We start from the raw sequence: 22,106 nt of genomic DNA on the forward strand, positions 1-22,106 counted from the left end.
GATTCCTCACCCTCGGCCTTGGATGTGGAAAACAAGTTCCCCAGTGGATGGAAACATGCCATGTGATATAGGCTGATGACTCTGAGTCAGTGTTTGGCGCCTGAGGTGATGCTTTCCACATGGGGGTTTTTGGTTTTGCATGTTAGAGGCTAAGATAAGCCATAGATTGCATGCCAATTAGCTTGTCAGGGAGTAAACAAGAGTCCGCTGCAAGTGTGCATGTGATGGCAGCTGGGAGAGGGAGATGGAAATCGAGCATCGGTTGAATAAGTCTGTGCACGACTTACAGGAAGCCGCTTTGCCTTCACTAGCCAACCATGCATTTTAGATTTTTTTTTTTTTGGCCCATTCTCATTCAGAATGCTAATCAATCTTCCACTTTGTATAAATACATAAAAAAAATAAACAAATAAAAAGGGTGGAAAAGTGTACAACTACAAACAAAACAGTTTGTCAAGTCTGTCATTTCCCCTTGGTTTTTAGAAATCTATTTTATTCAGTTAGCAACTTAGTTGTTTCATGACTGTAAGTTGTGCAACTTTACATCCTTCCGGCAAACTTTCATATCTTAAAACTCAAAAACCATAAAAATCTGAACTTCAATTTAAATTTAAACTTTTATACATTAATACTGGGGGGTGTCAAAGCTCTGCTTGGCCAAAAAAAAAAAAAAAAAAATGCATTTGTGACATTTATGAATGTCTTTTTTTTTTCTTTTTTTTAACTAAATTTGGGGTATTAAATAGGAAATGTACTAGAAGTCCTGAAATGCTAACATTGACCAGTAGATGGTGACAAATGCTGCTCAAATGTGCGACCAGGTCTCAACTGTTTATTTCATTTATATAGCACCAAATCACAACAAACAGTTGCCCCAAGGCGCTTCATATTGCAAGGCAAAGCCATACAATAATTACAGAAAAACCCCAACTGTCAAAGCGACCCCCTGTGAGCAAGCACTTGGCGACAGTGGGAAGGAAAAACTCCCTTTTAACAGGAAGAAACCTCCAGCAGAACCAGGCTCAAGGAGGGGCAGTCTTCTGCTGGGACTGGTTGGGGCTGAGGGAGAGAACCAGGAAAAAGACATGCTGTGGAGGGGAGCAGAGATCAATCACTTCATCATTTATCATTATTTATTCATTTGAGAATTTAAGTTTTGATGAAAATAATGAGCTGAGAGCCAAAAATCATCTTGTAGTTGTGTCGCTTGCCCTCATGGGCAACATACCTCTGCCGTTTAATGTTATTATTCATATTAATGTATTATCATCAATAACTTTGTTTATCTTAGGTATTGGGCAGTCAACAGAGATTAAAATATACACCTAAACCTGTTTGTTCTGAAGACCTCAAAAGTGAGCTGGTGATGGTTTGTAAAAAAAAAAAAAAAAAAACGGGTACAAAACATATTTATCAATAAATGTTAAGATGCTGAAATTGCAAATTTCAAACTGGGTTGTATACCATCAAATTTTTACATTTTTATCACTGACTGATCATCAATATATCGCTTTCACTTAGTGATTTACAAAACTTTACTTTCTAATTTAATTATTTGCCATTTTAACAACATTTTGGTTTTTGCTTGCTTTAACAAGATTATATTAGCACATTATCAGTAATTGTGTCTAAGTATTGGGCAGTAAATCGAGACTTGCTTGTTTTGTTGACCTCAAAACTGAGTTTGTCAAAATAGTGAAGAGGGCTTAAAAGTTCAGGAGAACTATAAATAATTTAAGGCATCAGTTGCAGGTGTTCAGGTTGTCTGGTTTATTTTGTTACACCCTTCATCTGGATTGTCCGAGTCCAGCCAGCTGTAAATTGATGTTAGCCTTGAGTGGGGAAACAACCAAGGGGAGTTGGAGACTGATGGACGTCACATAAGGGCATCAAGTATATTCACTGTCCTAATGCATCTCAGGTCCTCTAAAGGACTTCTAAAGATATGAGACTTCAGGCAAAAGCACCGGCCAAGATGGGATAGTGTAGATTCTTTCGGAGCTACTGTATTTCAGTACATCAAAGATAAGAGTATCAGGGTAGGTACTTGGCTAACAAATTGTCATTTCTGTGTCACATTTGGAGTATCTTTGGGGTTTGTCCAAAAGTTGAAATGCCAGACAGCATTGATTTCTAGCAACAGTTTCCATTTGAGTTTGAAGCTTGGGTTTGTTTGTCCATCTTGATTTGCTTGGTTCTTCTTTCTACCCCATGCAGGCAGATGTACTGCAGAACTGCACTGTTATACGTAGCTGGCAACATGTTGATACTCTGTTCCACATCCAGAGTAGACCACCCTCGAAATTTACATACCTTAGGATAAGGCATTTGTTTGTAGGGGGAGAGGGTCCCATTGATGTGTGTGGTTGGTGCACACCGATTCCCTGAACGAAACATCTGCCTCAAGGCATATTTTTGTGGGGCCTTGAAGTGTTGCGGAGACATTGTAATCATTGTGCAGTTGCTATTCAACACTTGCACATCAAAACAATGATACATAGAGACAGGCGAGGCAGCAATGCCATGCCTTCAGGGTAATCAGCAAAACAACAGCACAGTACAGTGCGCCACTTCATACGCAATAAAACCAATTTTTAAAGACAGCACAAAACAGATGGGGCAAAATGTTTTGTTTAAATAATGTTTTTTTATGTGTAATGTTATTACCGTTGCGCAGTGAGTATTTTGGGCTCGTGGGGATTTGGAGTTATGAATGAAGCCAGACAGAAGAGCATCTGTTTTTATTTGGCCCAAAGAATGTTGCTATTTTTTCTCCACTGACTGCACAATACCATTTTTCTTTCCAATATTTGATGATGCTTTTTATAGGTGAATCTTAGTCTGTGGGTGAGAGAATGGTAGCACATGAGAGGAATTTTTTTTAACCCATGTATATCTATCTGTCCATGTGTGAACAAAGCAGTCAGTGTTGTCGTTAAGGTCACAACCCCTCAAAGGTAAGACTTGAAACTTTCCTTTCCAAAGCAAAAAATAATGAACGTGGCTCAAAGACAGAAGTTTTATCAGGTTTGTGCGGTATTAGTGGTAGGATTGGTAAATGGATTGAAGACTTTTTACGTAATCACAAACTATGTGTCAGCCAATAACTCTAGGGCAGAATGGGTTAAATAATGGCATGCCCCAAGGTTTGGTCCTTGGGCCTCTTCTTTTTCTACTATTAATTAATGATCTTCCTTCTGTTATAAGTTCATCTTGCAAAATATTTGAGGAAGACATGAAAGTATACCACCCCATGTTGTCCATTGTGGACCTTGACAATTTAGGGATAGAAATATGCTATTTAGGTGGTTTCATGAAGAGTTGTTTAGTATTAGTAATATTAGCAATGCCTTGAACAAAAGCATTTAATTTTCATGAGATGACCAAGGCTTTGAAACCTGAAGATCAAGTATCAAGGGACTACAACACTGAATATAAGTTGAGTTTTGATCCAACTTGGATCAAGCTAGGTGAAGTGAATGAGGGTCAGCCAATGACGGTCATTACATACTGGAAAAAAAATGGTTAAAAGGCCAATGTCAAGATTTTGAACCAAGGCTCATACAGTACATAGGGACTACTTGGAATGACCAATTTGGTCATATGACCTTTGAGCTTGAAAGGAAATGTGCATAAAATGGAAGGGATCTGTTAGTCATGAAAAGGTTATTCGATTTTGCCATCATTAAATAAACAAAATGTAAGGCCATGGGCGTAAGATTTTGTTATGCATTCACACTTTGCAGTATTCTTTTGTTCCCCAAGTGCTGAAGCAAGAAATGCTTTGGTCATGTTATTATTCACACACACTGCAACTCACCTTCATTAGCTAAAGAGGAAGAACTGGGGTGTTTTGGGATAGTGTTAATGGCCCATGGAGGGGCAGTGTCATAAATTGAGCCCAGTTGAGGTGAGGGAGGATGGAGATGCACTTTAGAGTTGTTTGTATGCAAAGAGAGAGCAACCCAGCAAGCAGCACATAAGCAGTAGGTCACGTTAAAGATCACCCAAGCAGAACCGGGTTTATGTGAGCTCAGTCACTCTGTGAAATACTGGAGTGTGTGTTGGAAAGTTGTCACCAAAAGGCTTGTGTGTAAATTGATAATTGTTTTGTTTGTTTTTTTTAAATAGTTTGAATTCAAATTTCTCAGCCAGGCATTGGGCCTGTGACAACCCATCTGCTGTCAGCAAATGTGCCAGTTCAGAGTGTACAATGGACCACGTGAATAAAACTTATTATTGGTCAACTGTTAATTTGGGAGTATTTACTCAAAACTTGCAATGGCGCGGAGTTCCTTAAGTCTTCATATGGGGAGCCTTTATCATAAGTTGAAAACTGGAGGAAAAAATTGACAATATCTTGGGGGAAAAAGTAATGCCAGTAGTCCTGCACGGTAGAAACTTCATATTAACACAGTGGGTACCTCATTCAAACAGATGTCGCAGCTTTAACACATTTGCAGTCGTCAGGCCAAGTGTGGGAACATGGGCCCAATGCTGAGCATCGTCACATCCACCAGACCCAGAAGATAACCACCCAGGTAGACAACCTGTCCATCCCCACCTCATAAAGTTAACCATATATCTCAAATAGGTGAAACTACTCGGCTGTCCCCTTTTCCTAGTTGCTACCATCTGCATGCCCAGACAAAGGAGCCAGATGGCCAACATGTCGTAGCTGATGTTCATTTGCGATCGAAAATTTTCCCTAAGTCAGTAGTACCCAAGGATTTTCGCAAGAGACCTAGTACCAAAGATATCCATTAATTAACTTTGATCAAGGGTTAATTGATCGAAATCACAATCCCACAGTAAGACAAGAATCACCAGGATCCTAAAGACAGTTAAGGCTTTAGACATCCATCTCCAAACACCTCTGTCCAGGATCCTCATGATTCTCTAAGGTCTTCCCAGGCCTCCTGCTCTCAAAGACGGAGGACACGGAGACATGAATGTCTCTGCTGGGATAAGTGTATTTCCTTTCACGTTAATGACTAACTGCACTTCTACACTACTGATGGATGAGTCGCGAATGCTGTTTTTGCCTTGATCTCCCAGAGTTCAACTCAGAACAACTTAATGTGCAGCATGACTCAATGCAATATCTGTTGAACTTTCTCTACTCTGTCCTCAACATTTGCCACCTCATGAAAATTGGATGCTGAGGCCCATCAAAGTTGCACTAGGCTACCTTGAACTGAGTGGGAGGCAACCAAGGCATCCAGAGTTCAACTCATCCCCAGGACATGTTTAACATGTTTAAAACTGGCACAATGTTAAAAGTCCATTCCAGTCATGTGGTGATAAATTCCGAGCAGCGTGCTAAACTCTACCAAGTGTAGAAGCCACTTTACGTACACCTTCATCTTTTGGTTCCGACTACAACTCACCAATGCTTAGCAGAGGAAAGACATAGTCACATGATCTCAGGTGGAGAATATGTTGCAACATGACTGTAGGAATTTGAGTTACAAAAAAACCTCCTGGCTAGCTCACCGAGATGGAAGCTTTACACATTACACTTTACTGCCTGCAGCATCAAAAACAGAACGGTCCACATTTCTCAGCAGACTTTGGTTGTTTAACGTGTACATTGCAGATATTTTAGACCCGGCTGCGCACCTGAGCTGTACAATGGTAGGTAAACCTTCCACTACTACTTTCTTCAAATACTTTTTACCTTCTTCAAATAAATATTCAACATACAACCCGAGCGCCTCCTGGCTGGATGTATCACTATTTCCGACACTTTCTCAGACGCTCCCTAGTTACTTTTCTTCATCTGGTCTCTACCTCATTTGCTTCCCCTTTCTGACTTTCCTCTTGTTTCCTCTAGTCTGCTTTGGATCAATGGCTTCCACCAGCAAAAACCCATCTTATTGACATTTTCTTGCTCTCAGAGAAACAGAAGACCGATCAGAAATGAGCCATCCTCCGAAGCGAGCCTGGATTTATAAATAGAGCTGTCACTTTGAGACGTCACAGACCTATTAGATTTACAGCGTCACGTTTCGCACGTTCGCGTTATTGTGATCAGTAAATTGCCTGTCACAGTTGCACGAGCTCCTCATACTTATTTAAAGATAAGCACTTTTTTTTCCTCCCTTCCTATTCTCGAGGGCTATTTGGTCTAATGGATATTGAGTGTATTAATATTTTTCTCTGTTCATTTCAATGCGTTTCCACTTTGCTGTCTCAACTGTTTGTGGTAAAGGGGCTCTGCTTGTATAAGAACATTTTAAAAGAGAAAAATAACTCGTCTGGCACTTTCTACCTCATTCCTTCTGGTCAATTTGTTCCTGAACAAATACTGGTGACAATTTTCCTTTTGCCTTTTTTTTTTTTGTACCATGGTGTTTTTCTCAAAGGAGTTTGACAGTTACTTTAGTTCAGTATAGTAGTTGAGCCTGTCACTCAAAGTGGGTCAGTTGATGGGGGAAATGTCACCTTTCTTTGGACCAACAGACAAAAAAAATCATAAACATGGTCCATGATGGTGTGTTTTTTTGTTGTTGTTGGGTTTTTTTTCAGGTTGGGATTGTAGTGACTGGCAGAGAAAAGTGACAGGTGCCTTATTCTGCGGTAAAGTGCCGCTAACCACAAAGGACGAGATGACTTTGGGAACACATTAAAAAAAAAAAGAAGTACTGCTAAAAATATATGCACACAGAATAAAAATCAGAAATTGAGACAACAGGGAATGAAGATGTGAAGGTTAACCCGCTCCGGCAACATGGCCTTGAAGGTGTCTTGTGTTTCTTTCTTTTGTGTCTTTCATTGTATTTCTACTTAGACATACGGAATGTTAAACTCATTCTACTCTCACAATTGTACATCTTTACAGGAGAAGTAAGGTCCAAGTCTGTCAGGTCCTGGCGCCGCCCCATCTTACTGTATGGTTGTAAAACATCAATGCTAACCAGTGGGGAACATTCAAAGGTGTTTCTTTTGATTATCTTAGTATTTCTTCTGCTATTTTTTGTCTTTCTGATTCCTGATTCTTTTTGTTTTTTGTTTTCTCTGTTTGAGGTGCGGCTCCATCCAGAAGTGGGAGTGGGTGTCTACTTCTGCAAGTCTCCCGTCCTGGACACCAGCATGGACTCCCAAAACTTCCTGTATATTCATATTGTCAAGTGTGTTGGCAACATGGCCCAAGCAGAGGGTCACCCCTTTGAGTCTGGTCTGCTTGCGGTTTCTTCCTTAAATCATTAGAGGGAGTTTTTCCTGACCCCTGTCGCCTGTGTGCTTGCTCTAGGGGTTGGTAAGGTTAGACCTTACTTGTCTGAAGCACCTTGAGGCAACTTTGTTGTGATTTGGCTCTATATCAATGAAAATAAATTGAAAATTGAATTGGTTTGATTTTTCCGCTGAGGCTAATTGCTGCCATCACAGTTTTTGCCATGATCGTCTCTTACAAAAAAAAAAAAACACGACAAATGTCGGTATTTTGTGCACTGGAATCCCTCTGTTTGGGCTTCTGTGTGTTCAGGTAATTAAATTTGGACTTACTTTGCTTCAAACATCCAAAGCGCCTGTTTTGTTACAAACGGATGAAAAAAGCTACTTTGTTTGAATTAATATTTTAGAAATGATTACCAATTGATTTGTCCGTTTGTCCCCTGCTTGTTTTGTACCACTTCTCTCTAACTCTGTGATTGTGCCTTGCGCCGATGAGCTGAAGCGGTTTATTTTTTGCTCGTGACAAAATGACAGCCTGCTGAAAATCCCTTAAAAACCTGGGAGCGATCTTATAAACACATTGGAATATTTGATACAGAGTACATGCAAAGTATTGGTCGTAAGCCTGCCTGAGTATTCGGAAATTATTTTGTTTCTGCTTTGAAGCATGCAATGAATTTACTGAAACTAGGCACGTATACACACGGGGCAATTTATTGCTTTATGCAGGCAGGTTCATTAGTATTTGTTCAATGACCCAATTTTACAATGTACAGATTTGTAATTTGCCCTCTGTACTACCAGCACAATGGAGTAAAAATTAAACAGTCAATATACACTTGTAGTGGAGATATTTACTCTTATTTCAAGGTATTTCCTGAATATATTGCACTAACAGTTTAGGACTTGCACCCACTTGTATACATAGTACCTCTGTTTTAGGGTACCTAAGTAATTGGACAAAAGTATGATTTTTTTTTTTTAATACACATCACTTTCATAAAATTCCATCAATCATTCAAACTGTGTGGTAAATCTAAGTAGGCAGTTCTGAAAGTCTGAGTGAGGGAAGCCACCAGGACACCAATGACAACTATGAAGGCATCCAAGTATTGCTAATTTATTTAATGACACAGGGATTATCCTCTAAGGTGTTCTCCACGCTCATGTACACTATGTGGCGGTGTACATATATTGTTAGGTAAAACTGAATGCAAAAAGGAGACTAGTGAGGGAAGCCACTAAGATGACAAGTTATAGGCTCCTGTGGCTATTATTGGAGAAATTGGGCATGGTGCAAATTTTGTCTATTACGTCCACCATTCCCAACGTTTTAGAAATATTTTAGAAAATCGGGGTCATCCATCATCCAGTATGGGCACCATCTCGATTTGAGTTTCCATGTCATATGTATGTAGAACACCTCAACTGAGTGAAGCCATTGCTTGATGGTCAAGTCGGTGAGGCTGGAGGAAGCATCTTTTTTTTTTTTTAAATGAAGGGGTCAGCGCACCACATAGATTGTAATGCGTAGGTTTTTGGCTATACAAATGCGCCACATTACCATCCTTAAAGTACCAGTCTTTTGCCATTGAAATAATTCCCAGACTTCATTAGTAGCTCTGCTATAAAACCGTCCTCCAGTTTAACATATGAGCTGGGACACATTGCCCCACTTTGCATAGCTCTTGTTTTAACTGCCTATCGCAGGACAGATTTACTGTACGGTAACATAATTTTGTGGCTAAACAGCAGCTGCCATCCTTTTTTTGTTTAAAAAAAGGTCCTTACTTGACAAATTGAAGATTAAGTCCATCTCGCACCTCCCACCCTCCTGCTCCCACAATGAAATGTATCCGCTTGCGTGTAATTCACATATTTGCATTTTTGCTTACTATAAAGCACTTTCAGCAAGCCGTAGTAAAGCATTACCTGGGAACTCCATTAAGTATTCAGTGGCCTGTCACAGCCCAGCAAGCTTATAGGTTTCAACCTTACCCTTGTTCCACTGTCACTGATATGCGCGTATACAAATTACAAGGCCTCTGCTTCCACTCACCGGGGCCCACCTCAATCTCCTCCTACCCCGCGGATTCATTTAATGGCTTCATCAGTCATCACAAAGAATTTCTGCTATCATTAGGCGAGCTCGAGGGAGGAACACGTCCGGGATTAGTTTGACAAGCATGGGCAGGGAGTGAATTGCGCGAGGGTTGGTGGAAGCACCGAGGATCCACAGCGTGGCGATTATACCGCTCACAGGGTCTGAGCCGGCTGGAGTCAAGAGTTCACATCGGAGCCCAGCCGCGACATCGCAACTTCCAGTGCTGAACAGAATGAAGGCTACCTGGAAGTGCCAAACTATTTTAAGCCCTAAATATGTATGAATAATTAGAGGTGTGGTCACTTTGAGTGACGTCGAGTGCCTCGCTTTTAATGTCCACTGTGCACTCAGTTTACCATGCAGTTAATTTTATTAATGGACTGCCTAAGGATTAGCAAAATCTAAATTAACACGGTTAGCACTAATTAGCAGGTGTCGAGAGCTTGGTAACATTGCTAAGGCGATATGCACGCCATATTTTATACCTTCACCCAAATGGCCAATTATGGTGCAAAGAAGAAAGTGTCCAGATGGCCAAAAAGATGCTACCTTTAACTTGTTTGCTAACTCCAAGATATTTAAACAACTTAAATATCAGAGATCCAATGATAAGTGTCTACTGGCGGCCATTTTTGATGCCATTTTGAATCTTAAACCCATGAATGAATTTGGGCACAAATGAGTTTGCTGTGACCTGCAGTGGTCTTCCCATTGAATATTTAATTGATATTTAAGTTGTTTATATGTTGTTTAAAGGTGTTTTAGTGAGAATCCCTATTTTGGTGGCCATCGTGGACGCTATCTTGGATAACTGGCTTGAGGCCAGTTTTTATTTTTGGGAACATCCTGATTGTGTTTTAGGGTCATCTAAGGAACCTAAAAAACTTGGTTTGGTTTAGTCCTGGGAGGGTGCAAAGGTAGAGGTCGTAGCTCCTCTAGTAATGCTGAATTTGTTGTATCGCTATCAAGCTACAGGTGGTGCATGATATTGTGAAATCAAACATTTCAACCAGTTTCTTTTTATGTTGTTAATTTCAATCATGGACTACTGCCTTGGTGACCACCAAACCTAGGCTTTGGGAATGAAAGAATAACAATTTATTTGACATATCAAATTCAAATACTTACAGAATTTAAGTCATATTTCCTTAGAGTGTATTTATTGTGAGGAATTTCCATCTGGAACTCGCTATTTGTCAGTTGTGTCTTTCTTGGTGTGTAATGGCACTTAGGGATATGAAGAAAGAGGCTTAAAAATATAAAAATATTGTTCTTGGGGAATTGAGCCACCTTAACTCTGGTTTTAGATCTTTCTCCTGTGAAACGTGTCTGAAGTTAACCGGGACACCTGTGAACTGACCTCACAGCGTGGCTGTAAGAGGATGAAGGGATTTGCGACTGTACATTCTACCTCCCCGTGGACTCAGACTAGCAGAGTGTACCCCTCTTTTCAACTGCACTTTTGCACCTCACGTCTCTGATGTAAGCCCCAAAAGAAGCTACAGAGCAGCTGCAGCAAGGACCATATTGGTTCACCATCCTTTGCAGGCTTTCAAAGCTCCAGTTTTGCACCTGGTGCACACGACACTTGTCGCAATAAAGCAAAAAAGCCTGAATAAGAAGTCAGACTTTAGACAGGATTCGGGTATATTTCACATTTGCCTCCCTGCTTTTCCCCACATCCCTCAGCTCTTTCTTCCCCACGCTAGCAAATCATCGAAAGATCTACACCCTACATATCTCCTTTAAGCCATCAAAATGAACACCAAACCAATTTTTTAGACGTGTTACTGGGTGAGCTTACTGATCCTAGTTATCAGTTGTTGTTTAGGTCCCATCACCCAATTAAAAACATTCTTTATAGATCTGGAAAGGTTCCGTATCTTCCTCTGGCTATCTTGGTTCCACTAATCAGTTATTCTTAGGTCGCAGTAACATAAAATAGCTGAGCTCATCATTGCAGTCGTAGTTACCCAAGTAAACTGTAGGTCAGTGGAAAACCACATACCTTGTTGCTGTCAGTGTTTTGCCAATTATCAACAATTTTAGATTGTAGAAAAGCCAGTAGATGACAGTAATCAAAGTTATCCTTCACTTCCCTTAACGTAACGTCGGCGATCTTGTTATTGTGGTTCTACCAGCCCAAATGATTTTTAAGTCTCATTACAATTGTCCCCTTTAACAAAGCTAGTTTTTAGTTTCTGGAGAAATCACAGAGCTGCCTCTGACCATCTTGGTTTCACTAATTCAGAAGGACTTACTAGGGAAGCTACGACCACTACCTTTGCACCCTCCCCCCCCCCCCCCCCCCCCCCAGGACAAAACCAAACCAACTTTTTTGGGTTCCTTAGATGACCCCAAAACACAATCAGGATGTTCCCAAAAATAAAAACTGGCCTCAAGTGAGTTATCCAAGATGGTGTCCAAGATGGTCGCCAAAATAGGGTTTTTCACTAAAACACCTTTAAACAACATATAAACAACTTCCTACTATGTATTTTAATGATAAGGGTCTATTGGCAGCCATTTTGGACACCATTTTCAATCTTAAACCCATGAATGAATTTAGTTTAGGCACAAATGAGTTTGCTGTGACCTGCAATGGTCTTCCCATTGAATCTCTGTGGTATTTAAGTTGTTTATACGAGGTCTATTAGAAAAGTATCCGACCTTATTATTTTTTTTTTTCAAAAAACATATGGATTTGAATCACGTGTGATTGCGTCAGACAAGCTTGAACCCTCGTGCGCATGCGTGAGTTTTTCCACGCCTGTCGGTTGCGTCATTCGCCTGTGAGCAGGCTTTGAGTGAGGAGTGGTCCAGCCCCCTCGGCGGATTTTCATTGTCAGGAAAGATTTGGGCTTTTTTTTCCATCAGAATTTGTTCAGAAACTGTTAGAGACTGGCAGCTGGAAACTATTAGAAAAATTAATCTGGCTTTCGGTGAAAATTTTACGGGCTTCACAGAGAATAAGGACTGTTACTACAACTTTAAGGACGGCTTTAAGGATGGCTTTAAGGACGGCTTTAAGGACGCTCGGCGCGCCGCACTCCGTGCCGCCATCGAGAGCCACAAACCACCGGATCATTTCTAAATGGATGGCTCTGTGGAGCTGGGACCGTCGTGTGCACTTTCTCTGGTTATCACAAGAGCTGGACATCAACCATTTTCCTGCAGATTTCACTTTTAACAAGAAATTTTGTCATGGAAAGCCGAGTGGAGGCTTCGCGCGTCACGACCGATTTGCTGATGGAGCGAGACAAAGGAACACCTCCGTTTTGGTCTCACAGGATGGCTTTGAGATGGCGTTCAGACAGCTGTCGGTGGTTTTTCCATTGAGTGATTATCCGAGAAATTGTGGATGTGCCTGGACATGCCAGAACATGTCCCGTGAGGCTTCATCACGGCGTTGCTTTGCGCCATGCGGCACGCAACCGACAGGCGTGGAAAAACTCACGCATGCGCACGAGGGTTCAAGCTTGTCTGATGCAATCACACGTGATTCAAATCCATATAGTTTTTGAAAAAATAAAAAGGTTGGTTTCTTTCCTTGTATGTTGTTTAAAGGTGTTTAGTGGAAAAACCCTATTTTGGCGGCCATCTTGGAGGCCATCTTGGATAACTAGCTTGAGGAGGTGCAAAGATAGTGGTCGTTGCTCCCCTAGTAACTTCTTCGCTGACTTCATGCCGGTTCGGATGGCCCCTCCTTCCCTTTGTCTTTGCACCAGTCTTGTAGACTTTGAGTTGAATCTATTGCCACAAAAATAATCTGGATCCATGAATTCCACATGAGTCCAGCACATTTGAAGTGAGATTATTTGCCTTTGTCAGTTCTGGTTTTGCTCGGGAACACATATCTCTGCAAATTGATGCTTTTCTTGCTTCAGTGAACGTCCACCAACCATGTGCGCTACACTCCGTAATCCTAGCATTACCCTCCCAGCAACTGTTTGCTTTCCTATGATTTGTGTCCCTTACAGCTACCCCCCCCCCCCCCCCCGAAGTCATTCTCTGTAAAATAATGAATTTATTTGAAGCAAACTTCCCCATCTGCTGGATAACCGCAAGCTACAGCTGTTTTAATGTGATTCTCATTAACGTGCTCTCTCTTCTTCGTTATCTTTGACCCTTGGAGATAATCGTAAAACTATTATGTGCACTCAGTGTCATTACCCAGGGCTGACATGACTTTCCGTTTTAATTCCTCGTGTGATTTCTAGAAAAAAATAATACAACACCAATTCACTTTATTATTGTTATTGTTTTTACCAAATCTGTGTTGGATAATTCTTTTTTCCCCCTAATTCTTCTGCATATTAAAGCAGTAGCTGGATGTGAAACCAAAAATCACCTCCTCTGCACTTTTTTATTGAATTAAAATCTTAAATTGCTCAAATAGGATGGGCAAAAAACCAAAACCAAAAAACAGTTGTTCCCTTTGACTGTCAACAATAATGCTTTTTTTTTTCTTCTTAAATGGGTCTCCAACCCATAATTTTGTTGGCTTTGGCAATGAAAATCATCCAGTAGCTGGATGTGAAACATAATCACCACCTCTGCACTTTTTATTGAATTAAAATCTTAAATTGCTCAAATTTGATGGACAAAAAACATAACAAAACAAGAAAATCAATTGTTCCGTTTGACTGCTTGCCTTTTAGTCACCACTAGGGGCAGCACCACATACAGTAGCAGGAATCTTAGCATAGAAGAAGTCCAGTTAGTAATTTTTAATTAAGTCAACAATAATGCTTTTTTTTAATGGGTCTCCAGCCCATAATTCTGTTTGTTTTGGCAACGAAAATCATCCAGTATGAGACTGAACCATTTTCTGGCAAACTTGACATCGTTCTCTTCCAGTGGAAATTTAGAAAAAAAAATTGTGAAATCTCAGTCGAGGGAACCACATGTCAACAAAATAATCTCATAAAAATAAAATCTTATTTCCGCTTCAGACAGTTTTATGTTGAGTTAGTGTTATAATTAAGAACTTCATATTGAGTTGGTTTCAGATTCCGATTCTGTGTCCGGTATGTTAAATTAGACTGAGGAATTGAAATGAACATGAATTTACATACTCTTATGGACATGAATGTCATGTTAAGATTTGCCTTTCAGTGACGTCACTGAACAATTCTTTCTGTAGAAAAGAAGCCCCAGTCCAAAATTGTCACCTTCAAATGTATTTGTGGCACCTGCAGTTCTACTTGTTTTTGTAGTTGACACCTCCTCAATACTAATGTCCTTTATCATTATTTTGACAGTAATGTCCATTGGTGTATGTAAACGTCTGAGCACAGCTATACTGAGTTTATTCAAGTACAAGTGGTCTTTCACATTACCTAATTGGTTACTATTGGTGATTTGCACCGATATGTTCCCTTTTTACAACTTGAAGTAAAAAACGAAGTGCACTGTGATTCACTGCACAGTAAAGCATTAATTGGGCCCAAAGAAGCCTTTCAAGTATACATAGATATTTTTTACTGACTCCTTTTTCTCTACTTGATGCAGTACTGACTGTAGTCAACTATTTCACCTTTTTCAATTCAGGACACGTGTGATGAACTTAAGCCAAAACCCAAAGGTATAGATCCAAGGAAATGGTCGATGATGTACTCGGTGTGACCTAAGCTTACTATGGTTACTGTTCTTCAGAGCAGGTGGGATAGGAGTTTTGTCATCAGTATGTAGACCTGGGTCTGATTCTCTGTTTGCTACTTGTCTGCGTCCTTGGATAAGACCCTTAATCTATGTTGCCCCAGTCTGCCCAATTGGGAAAGGAACCTGCAATGGACTGGTCTCCCATTGATAAGGAGTCTTGGATACATAGGTGAGCTATGACTACCCTGTTTTCACTCAACCCATCTCAAACTAACAACCACATTCCTTAGACAGCCCTAAAACATGATCAGGATGTTCACCAAATTTAAAAAAAAAAAAAAACTGCCATCAAGCCAGATATTCAAGATGGCACCCAAAATGGCTGCCAATATATGATCCGTCATTCTTAGTTCTGTTGTTTGTTGCCATGATTTATTGATTTATTTGGGGTGTTTTATGAGAAAATGGTTATTTGGCAGACATTTTGGACGCCATCTTGAATATATGTTACTTGGGGCCAGTTTTTATTTTTGGGAACATCCTGCTTGTGTTTTGGAAACTTAAGAAACAAACAAATAAATAAAAATTGGCTCAAATACAATACGGACTAATCCTCTTCGTGGAATGGTATGGAGATAAGCATCAGCAGGCCTTCTGGCCGATCTCAGACTTACTTTCTATTTTGCATTTGCAACAATTGCACAAGAAAATGAAAGTCTTATAACTTGGGCCATGTTTGGAGGTGGTGGTGATGGTTTTTGAGCTCCACTTCCTCCGAGCCAGAAAATGAGGCAAAAATATAAATAAATAAATGAGGCAAGCAGGTTTAAATTATTTTTTTCTGTTTTGTTGGTTGCCCTTTGAAAGCTAAACTGATACAGTATTCAACTTTAAATTACACATCATTACTGTTACTCGAACAAACTTGTCTTGTCGTGTTGGAAGACGTCAATCTATCCCGGGATGCATGTGCTCTGGACCTGGACTCCGCCTGAAAACTCAAGGGTGTCGCAGCCATCGCAGCTGACTGTTACCAAGACCCAAGGCTGATTGGCATCGCTGCTGCCGCTTCTTTATCTCCCATGAGATTTGTTCCAAGAGAGGATGTGAAATGGAAAAAGATAGCACACTCAGGAGGAAAGGGACACTTTCAGAATAGCTAAAAGTGCAAAGCGACAACCCCGATCCTTGGCTTCCAGCCAAGTTTTGGGACCGTGAACATTTGACAGACATTGCTTCTAACACATCTGCGATTGAGAACTCGGATGTAGGACTGCCACTTTGCATTTTACAACTTACACTGTTGTTGGGAGAAACTGACAGAAACACGGAGACCTTCCCTTTCTATAACCCATCTATGTGCACAAGCAGAGCAGGTAGATCGGTGGTATAGGTGGTTGGGCAACCAATATGTAGACCTAGACCTCAGACAAGTCACTTTCTGTGAACGGTCTCATTACATCTGGCTGGAAATGGGTGGATTGGGGAAGCGATCTAGGATAGACTTGCATATTGCTCAGGAGATGTAGACTCATGCTCCTTCACTCTATGGAACCACCAACACCATTGAGCCCCGGTGCCTATGTAGGACTGTGTACCGAGTATGAAGGACATAGCTGAAATCAAACCCCAGTGACTAGACCTGTGAGTGAACCAGACCTGCATTATTTGGGTTGGGGCTAAACTGCCCTCAAAGTACCCCAGGCATGGTTAACCTATAGGACAGCATTGAGGTAGCCCTAGTGGCCCGGTGCTGTCTCAGGGCATGGAGTGAATGGTGGTATTTGTCTTGGCTGCCTTGTGTTCCGTGACACCATCTTTACCTTCTCTTCAGAGCAGCAGTTTATTAGTAGAGAGCTTATTTAGACCACAAAGAACCAGAAGAAAGCAGTTCATTGGCATTCAGATGGAACCCTACTGACCTTGACGTTCACCTTCTTCTCTGTGAAGTTTGATCGCCGGCGTCTCATCCCTTGCAGTTGGTTCCCCGGCGGTTGTTTTCAACCAGACATGATAATGAACCTGTAGGATGGCAGTTAGCAGAAAGAGAGGAAGTTATATGGAGGCTAAAGTTGCAAATGTGGAAAGGTCAGGCGAGCGGAGCAAGCAAAGCTGTCACTCCACACAAATGTCAGAAACACAGTGCACCGAGTGTTATTAGGCGGGTGTGAGGCAATTAATACCGATGAGATAGTGGCCAGTTGAGCGGGGGCGGGCCGAGCTGGACTGTTACTCCTGTTAGTTTCTCGTGAAGGCACACAGAGATGCAACGCTAGCTGCCAGACGACAAGTCTGATGTTCATTCGTCGTACGAATACCAATCGGCAAGAAACGATTAATTGATTCAGCTGGATTTGGTTGCTCACCAACAAATTCACCAACAGACGGGGATCGAACCAATATATGGAAAGTGTCTGAAGCTGATTGTAAAGTCATAGGTCGAAAATCAAGGCCAGATTTCAAGGTCTTGGCCATATCTTCAAATTGCAACGAGCAGTTTCAGTCACACTTGATGGATAAACTCAGTGAACCAGCCTCTCAAAACGGGTCATATCAGGGTAATCGGAGGTCATCATCTGCTCTCCGGGGCAATATCTTCAAAATGCACAGAGCAAGTTCTTGCAAACGTGGTGCATTAATTCTGTTGTGCCTCCTGTCATATCAAGGTCATGAGTCTGAGTTCAAGGTTATAACAGAGGCCATCCTCTATAATCTGTGGCAATACCTTCGAAACAACTTAAAGCCAAGTTGTTGGATAAACCCAGTGGACCATCACGACATGACGCTGGTCTTATCAAGGTCATGAGCCGAATCAGAGGTCACTGTGTAAAATACATCTTGGCCAGATGTCACGAACAAGATCAGATTCTGAAACGTGGTTTTCTCCATGTACTTCTGCTTTCCTGAGGCTAAAAGCATTTATCAGTCCTCCGACGTCAGTGATGACAAGTGATGATGTCAAGCAAGATTGAAGAATTAGCTGGCGGTGGCAAAGCACTGCAATCATCTGAATCCTTTTTTTGTACCTTTCCAATCGTCAATAAGACAGGGCCGTTTCCTGAAGCAATACAGAGACGATGACTGATGATTTATCCAGTACATCATGATTGTAGCCTGATAATATCATTCTTTTCCTATTTCAAGACCTTCTGGGGTGGATTCTGCGCGTAATCCAAGGTGAAGAATGAGCTGGACATCTGCCATTGATCCTCTAAAATGTCTCCACACCCATTTCAGTTCATGTTGAAACCCTTCTATATAAATTTTTATGCTTCCCACCAGAGGTGAACATCTTTGTTCACTCATCTGCTCCACTAAAGTTTCTGTGGTTTCCAAGTGGTTGTTTTGCAGGTGCAGAGCATAGATTACAATGAAGACTAGATCAGCCTACGGTCTGCTGTCGCTTCCAGAAATGGGCACAAACCTTGCCGGCAGTGCAGAGAAGCCTGTCCTGGTTGTTCTTCTCTCTATGCGGCACCAACGGGGGAAAAAGGGAACCTTGTCAGATCATGTTTTTTGGTCAGTACGTGACTCCTGTGAGGTGCGATATCTGTTTACACTTTAACAGCGTCTCATTCGGTGTCGGTGCCCTTCCTGTCATGGGAGAGCAACGCTGTTACCTCGGACACCGCAGCCCAGGAGAGATTACAGTGACCGAGATTTTCTTTCTGGTGTGCCATCTCTGCACCAAAACAGCAATGTGGCTAGTTGAGGTAAAACAATCCTGGCTAAACAACTTGTCATAATAGTAATCGACTAGTTGTTTATATATTTCCCAAAACATGCAAGAAAGACGGCGTAGAGTCCAGTTCTGCTGCACACAACTTGGACGCCGCTGTCGAAAAAGCCTCATTTTCCGCAATATAGACAGCCAGGGATGGTGGTCAAGTGGTTCAGTGCACTTGTTTCAAGTGAGGATAGTTCCTAGTTCAAAGCCACCCCTTCCCATTTTCCATGGAATTAGCATTCCACCTTGGTTGGTGATGGTCTAGTGGTCTAGTCTACCAGAAAATCACTAAGGACCCTTGGGTAAGGTCCTTAATCCCCTAGTTGCTCCCAGTTTGTAGTGAGCGCCTTCCGGTGGAAAAGTGCGATATAAATGTAGTCCAGTCACCATTTAGAGTTGCATCAAGAAGGGCATCCGGCATAAAACTTGTGCCAAATCAACATGCAAATCCAGCTGGGATGTGTTGTGGTGACCCCAAGTAAAACAAGGAAGAAGCTAAAAGGACTTACTTGCTTCCATACATACAGATGTCATGTGACCACCCTCTTTTGCAGTGGCTGTCATTTTGTCTATGACTAGTTGACTGCTGGGGCACCAAGTCAGTGGCTATATAGTAGACTAGATGGTGAAACGCCTAGTGGGCATTAGTAAGAAAGTTACTTTACAACAAAGACCTGGAGTTGGTCGAGGACTGTGTTGTAGAGTCTGCGGGACTTTAAGGACTGTCTTTTGTAGACAGTGGATCCATTACCTTTGCGTTGTGGTCGGATGGAACTGACACATGCCTGGATGCTTGGTTCCATCATCTCTGTTTGGCATGTTGGACTTGTCTCTGTACTTTATCTCCCCTCACTAAGAAATACGGGGAGATATAGCAATCAGCATGTCCATTCATTGGTTTTCGTTTGTTAGAGCCATATCTCAAGGACCAATTTCATTCATATTTAGCATAAGGGTGAGTACTTGCATGATCCCTCAATACTTTGTATTACTGATTTATGAGGAACAGAGGGATATGTCATCTCCTGGTGACCCTTGTTTGGTTTTGAAGTATGACCAAAGCAGATGGTCACCCCTGTGAATCTGGTTTGCTTCGGGTATCTTCCAGCAATGGAGAAAAAAAACACCTAAGGGAGTTTTTCCCTGTCATCTGTTGCCCATGGACTTGCTCTGGAGGGTTGATAAAGTTACACCATACCCCTGTGAAGTGCGTTGGGGGCGACTTGTGTTGAGATTTGGTGCTATATAAACTGAATTGAATTTATTCAAATGATACATTGCAATTGTGATCTTCCAAGTAGCTACATTTTTTTCTTTATATCGTCTGTCCATCTGCACAAGTCTAAGACTTGCACGTTTGTCTGCAGTTGTCTGTGTCACGTTCTTCAGGTTGTATCACTAATGGCTTCCCTGAGCTCTATGAATAGGCTTTTAATACGGCAGCAGTGTTTGTGCCACGGGCAGAGCGTGGTGTAAATGGCTCAAACTTTTCACCACATGCTCATTAACTAATGGATTTCATAAAGTGTGTGAAAAGTAATATAGCTCAACCAAAAGTCGATGAGAGCAGCTGCAAAAGCGAGCAAGGCATCTGTTAGGCCTCAGGGAGGTAGGCATCGAGATGAATTTGTTTCAGTCCGTGAAGATCGCTGATATTTTCTTATAGGTGCTCCTTATTTCCAGTGTCATCATTCAGTGCTTTTCTGACTCATTTCCGATACATTAGGTTGTAAACTCAGAGGGACGTCGGACTTAAACCACCTTAAATGTGAGAAATCTACTGGGTCTTGTGGAGTCTACCTACAGTAAGTCTATTTTTGAGATAATTCGATAACTGATGGGATTAGCCACAGCGACTTGTCAGCTAGTGTGTGCAAGTCTGCATCCTCTTTATGCCACCTTTACTCTTATCTTATTTTCCATTGGCTCCATGCCTAGCAGTCTTAGCCTCACCCCAAATCTCCCTCCTATGTTTCGACTCCCACTTCCCATCTCTTTCATTCCTCAGCTCTCTCCTGTGGGATTTGGGAGGCTAATGGATTTGCGCTGAGTCCTCGCCATTAATCAGGCCCCCATTAGCCAAGCCCATAGAATGCTTTAGACTAATGGATGCACGGGATTGAGAGAACCGGATAGGAAAATAGACTAGAGATGGAGAGACAGGACAAAGTGGGGAAGGAAGGTATAAAGTGGGGCAGGAATAAGGTGAGGTCACCATTAATTTATGACTTTGAATAGTAGACGCATTTGTCCTTCGCGGTCCTGTCCGTGACATCGTTCCCAAGGAGCTTCATCAACTTGAAAGGGTGTTTGAGTCATATTTCTCCCGAAAACCTCAGCTCCACTTTGTTCATTAGCTAATACGGGCTAGGTATGAAAGACTTTAATCAAATGGTCTAATGTTGCCAATGATCTTTTTGTTCTCTCCCAGAAAGTATCATTTCATAGAAAAAAGGCTTTTTGTCCTTTTTCTCACTTAGCGCCGGTTGTCAGTTGAACTGATTTACATAATTTGCCCATGATGGCTTTTGTAAAATATATCCTCCATTGAAATGCCGGAGCCTAAAGCCTTTGGTATACTTTTGCTAGAGGCTGTTACACTTCAATGTCCATGCAAAAGAGTTTCATGCTGTTCACTTTCATGTCAGTGATGATTAAACAATACAAAGAAGTAAGACCTACATAAACCCCGAGGCCCATTTGTGTCCGTGACCCCCAGATTCAGTGGCATGACATCGTACTGTAGTGTGACAGAGAATCAAGACCAGGTCAACATACTGGAGGTGAATAAGTTGTTGGGCTGCCAATATGTAGCCATTGGATCATTTTCAGTCATGCTACCTGTTCATACCCTTGCACAAGACAGTGTGCATCATCTTAGTCAACCCAGCTGCAGGGTATTAGCTTTGGCTGGGGAAGTAACCTGCATCAACCTGGGGTCCTGTAAAAGGGGGAGTTTTAGACTATCATCTGCTTCATGCTATAGAATCTGCAAATAAAAACCCAGCACTAATGGGCATCAGCGCCTATATAGGACTTACTTTAACTCCGATCCCGCTAAGCTGCCTGCTCCACATTGAGCAATGCCGCCATTGATATGCAGAGCAAATAAACTTTGATTAGGCATAGTTTGTTTCAACAAACGGACCCTTCAACTTACTTTGAGTTTACATTTAATTCCATCCGTCAGGCAGCTAAATGTCCTGTCTAAACTTTATGCCAACTACTTTTCGTGAAACTATAAAAGGTTTTTGCTCCAGGTAAATATCAGGCTTATTATATGCTCAAGAGTAACAAACCTTTATTTTTGGGTATTACATTTAGGTGGAAATGGCACTTGCTGAAGACCAGACCTAGGCTTTTAAAAATAAAACAATGTAACTACAACCGCACCTGCTCCTGATTTCCATCATGCATTCGAAGATATGATTGTTCCCTGCAACAAATCCAGACATGTCCTGTTGGTGGGAGAGAGAGAGGAAAATACTTTCT

The 22,106-nt window shown here is 41.5% G+C and overlaps 1 protein-coding gene and 1 long non-coding RNA gene across 2 annotated transcripts in view; one reads left to right on the forward strand and one right to left on the reverse strand.

Annotated features, from left to right (window-relative positions):
- The window catches only part of LOC117505355 (neurexin-1-beta-like), a 513,547-nt gene that overhangs the window by 54,398 nt on the left and 437,043 nt on the right, over nt 1-22,106 (forward strand). The window lies entirely within an intron of this gene.
- The window catches only part of LOC117505359, a 308,495-nt gene continuing 301,389 nt past the window's right edge, over nt 15,001-22,106 (reverse strand). The window contains exons 2-3 of the long non-coding RNA XR_004559080.1: nt 21,538-21,547; nt 15,001-15,034 (exon numbers count right to left, since the gene is read on the reverse strand). This is a non-coding gene — a long non-coding RNA (uncharacterized LOC117505359). The remainder of the gene's footprint in view (nt 15,035-21,537; nt 21,548-22,106) is intronic.

Source organism: Thalassophryne amazonica, chromosome 23 (genome assembly GCF_902500255.1).
Source record: "Thalassophryne amazonica chromosome 23, fThaAma1.1, whole genome shotgun sequence".
In the NCBI taxonomy this organism is placed as follows: Eukaryota; Metazoa; Chordata; class Actinopteri; order Batrachoidiformes; family Batrachoididae; genus Thalassophryne; species Thalassophryne amazonica.